A 4,412-nucleotide genomic window follows, 5' to 3' on the forward strand; every position below is an offset into this window, starting at 1 on the left:
ATGTTGGACAGACAGACAGTACACTGGTCTATATGTAGGACAGACAGTCCACTGGTCTACATGTTGGACAGACAGACAGTACACTGGTCTATATGTAGGACAGACAGTCCACTGGTCTACATGTTGGACAGACAGACATAAGGACTGTCCACTGGTCTATATGTTGGACGGGGCATCCACTAGTCTACATGTTGTACATAAAATCAACTGTACTACATATTGGACAGACAGTCCACTGGTCTACATGTTGGACAGACAGACAGTACACTGGTCTATATGTTGGACAGACAGTCCACTGGTCTACATGTTGGACAGACAGTCTATTAGTTTACATATTGGACAGATGATCCACTGGTCTACATGTAAGACAGAGATAGTCCACTGGTCACCATATTGGACAGAAAATCTCCTCGACTACATGTACGACAGACAGTCCACTGGTCTACATGTTGGACAGACAGACAGTACACTGGTCTATATGTACGACAGACAGTCCACTGGTCTACATGTAGGACTGAGAGATAGTCCACTGGTTTACATGTTGGACAGACAGACATAAAGTCTGTCCACTAGTCTAGATGTTGGACAGGCAGTTCATTGGCCTACATGTTGGACAGACAGACTTAAAGACTGTCCACTGGTCTATATGTTGGACAGAAAGGCCATTGGTCTACATGTTATACAGAGAGTCCACTGCTCTACATGTGGAACAGAGTCAGCTGGTCTTTATGTAGGACAGTGTACTGGTCTACATGATGGACAGCAGACAGTCCACTGGTCTACATGTAGGACAGACAGTCCACTGGTCTACATGTAGGACAGAGAGACAGTCCAATATTCTACATGTTGTTCAGACAGACAGTCCACTGGTCTACATGTAGGACTGAGAGATAGTCCACTGGTTTACATGTTGGACAGACAGTCCATTGGTCTACATGTTAGACAGATAGTCCACTGCAGTACATGTTGGACAGGAGACAGTCCACTGGTCTAAAGGTAGGATAGAGAGAAAGTCCACTGGGCAACATATTGGACAGTCTGACAGTCCACTGGTCTGCACGTAGGTGAGATCGTCCACTGGACAACATGTGGGACAGACAGTGCACTGGTCGACATGAAGTACCGACATTCCACTGGTCTACATTTAAACAGACAGACAGTCCACTGGTCTACATGTACGACAGAGAGACAGTCCACTGGTCTAGATGTTGGACAGACAGACAAAGACTGTCCACTGGTCTATATGTTGGACAGACAGTCCTTTGGTGTACATGTTAGACAGATATTCCACTGCTCTACATGTTGGACAGACAGTATACTGGCGTACGTTTTGAACAGAGTCATCTGGTCTTTATGTTGGACAGTCTACTGGTCTACATGATGGACAGCAGACAGTCCACTGGTCTACATGTAGGACAGACAGTCCACTGGTCTGCATGTAGGACAGACAGTTCACTGGTCTATATATAGGACACACAGACAGTCCACTGGTCTATATATAGGACAGACAGACAGTCCACTGGTCTACATGTAGGACTGACAGTCCACTGGTCGATATGTACGACAGACAGTCCACTGGTCTACATGTAGGACTGAGAGATAGTCCACTGGTTTACATGTTGGACAGACACATATAAAGACTGTCCACGGTTCTAGATGTTGGACAGGCAGTTCATTGGCCTACATGTTGGACAGATAGTCAATTGCTCTACATGTTGGAAAGACAGACATAAGGACTGTCCACTGGTCTATATGTTAGACAGGCAGTCCACTGTTCTACATGTTGGACACAAAATTGACTGCTCTACATGTTGGACAGACAGTCTANGACTGTCCACTGGTCTATATGTTAGACAGGCAGTCCACTGTTCTACATGTTGGACACAAAATTGACTGCTCTACATGTTGGACAGACAGTCTATTGGTTTACATATTGGACAGACGGTCCACTGTTCTGCATGTAGGACAGAGATAGTCCAGTGGTCTCCATATTGGACTGAAAATCCACTGGTCTACATGTTGGAGAGACAGACAGTACACTGGTCTATATGTACGATAGACAGTCCAGTGGTCTATATGTAGGACTGAGAGATAGTCCACTGGTTTACATGTTGGACAGACAGACATAAAGACTGTCCAATGGTCTAGATGTTGGACAGGCAGTTCATTGGCCTACATGTTGGACAGAGAGTAGATTGCTCTACATGTTGGACAGACAGACATAAGGACTGTCCACTGGTCAATAAGGTGGACAGACAGTTTATTAGTTTACATATTGGACAGACGGTCCACTGGTCTACATGTAGGATAGAGATAGTCCACTGGTCACCATATTGGACAGAAAATCTCCTCGACTACATTTAGTCGAGGAGATCTGTCAAATTGGACAGATAGTCCACTGGTCTACACATTGGACAGACAGATAGTCCACTGGTCTATATATTGGACAGAAAATTCACTGGTCTACATGTAGGACTGAGAGGTAGTCCACTGGTTTACATGTTGGACAGTAAGACATAAGGACTGTCCACTGGTCTATATGTTGGACAGGGTGTCCACTAGTCTACATGTTGGACATAAAATCGACTGCACTACATGTTGGCCCGACAGTCCATTGGTTTACATATTGGACAGACAGTCCACTGGTCTACATGTTGGACACACAGGTAGTACACTGGTCTACGTGTAGGACAGAAATAGTCCACTGGTCTACATATTGGACAGAAAATCCACTGGTCTACATGTAGGACAGACAGTCCGGATTCTAAGTTTACAAGATTCTACCATTTTCAGAGTTTAAAGTGTTTCTTTCTGCTTTAAAAGCATCTAATGAGAGTTTACAGAAAGTGAAACCTCACTGTCAGTGACTGCTGGTAATTCTTTAATCCTAACTGAATTACATTATGTGGTTAACCCAATTAGACTTCTAATTCTCAGCAGGAGGAGGCATCCTTTAGAGCAGTGGTTCCCAACCTTTTTAGACTGGTGTACCCCCTGAGCCATATTGTTTTACCACTAGTACCCCTTCAGTCAAACGTGATGATGATTCTCCAAAACTATAATGTAATACAACTGATTATTTAATGAAAAGTATTTATTTAACCCGAAGGAGGTTTAATTCTCAGACATTTTATTTTTTTCAACTCAAATTAAACATAAAGTTGAAAACAGCAGGTGTAGAAAACAGCAGTCTAAAATACATTGTATTGTCCAAAATACATCGGAAACTCACCCAAATGGGCCCATACCCAGCCGTCGCCGGCAGTCAGAGCCACGAGGGCTACGCCGCGACAAGTAGGAAGGCCGCCGCGGTGAGCACAGAAGCCTGGGGCGTGAGCCCGGGTGGAGCCGCCGCGGGTGCAGATCTTGGTGGTAGTAGCAAATTTTCAAACGAGAGCTTTGAAGACCGAAGTGGAGAAGGGTTCCATGTGAACAGCAGTTGAACATGGGTCAGTCGGTCCTAAGGGATGGGCGAACGCCGTTCGGAAGCGCCGTTCGGAAGCCGGGGGCGATGCCGATCGACAGGGAGTCGGGTTCAGATCCCCGAACCTGGAGTGGCGGAGATGGGCGCCGCGAGGCGTCCAGTGCGGTAACGCAAACGAACCCGGAGAAGCCGGCAGGAGCCCCGGGGAGAGTTCTCTWMTCTTTGTGACGGGCAGGGCGCCCTGGAATGGGTTCGCCCCGAGAGAGGGGCCCGCGCCCTGGAAAGCGTCGCGTCTACTTGTTGGACAGACAGACAGTCCCCTGGTCTATATGTATGACAGAGAGACTGTCCACTGGTCTACATGTTGGACAGACAGACAAAGACTGTCCACTGGTCTATATGTTGGACAGACAGGCCATTGGTCTACATGTTAAACAGATATTCCACTGCTCTACATGTTGGACAGACAGTCTACTGGTCTAGGTTTTGAACAGAGTCATCTGGTCTTTATGTAGGACAGTCTACTGGTCTACATGATGGACAGCAGACANTCATCTGGTCTTTATGTAGGACAGTCTACTGGTCTACATGATGGACAGCAGACAGTCCACTGGTCTACATGTAGGACAGACAGTCCATTGGTCTATATGTTGGACAGACAGTCCATTGGTGTACATGTTAGACAGATAGTCCACTGCTCTACATGTTGGACAGATGGTTTTCATGTTGGAGAGACAGTCTACTGGTCTACGTGCTGAAAAGAGTCATCTGGTCTTTATGTTGGAGAGACAGTCTACTGGTCTACATGATGGACAGCAGACAGTCCACTGGTCTACATGTAGGACAGAGAGAAAGTCCACTGGGCAACATATTGGACAGTCTGACTGTCCACTGGCCTACATGTAGGTGAGGTCGTCCACTGGACTACATGTGGGACAGACAGTGCACTAGTCGACATGAAGTACAGAGAGTACACTGGTCTACATGT

This window comes from Austrofundulus limnaeus, unplaced genomic scaffold (genome assembly GCF_001266775.1).
Source record: "Austrofundulus limnaeus strain Quisiro unplaced genomic scaffold, Austrofundulus_limnaeus-1.0 Scaffold341, whole genome shotgun sequence".
Lineage (NCBI taxonomy): Eukaryota > Metazoa > Chordata > Actinopteri > Cyprinodontiformes > Rivulidae > Austrofundulus > Austrofundulus limnaeus.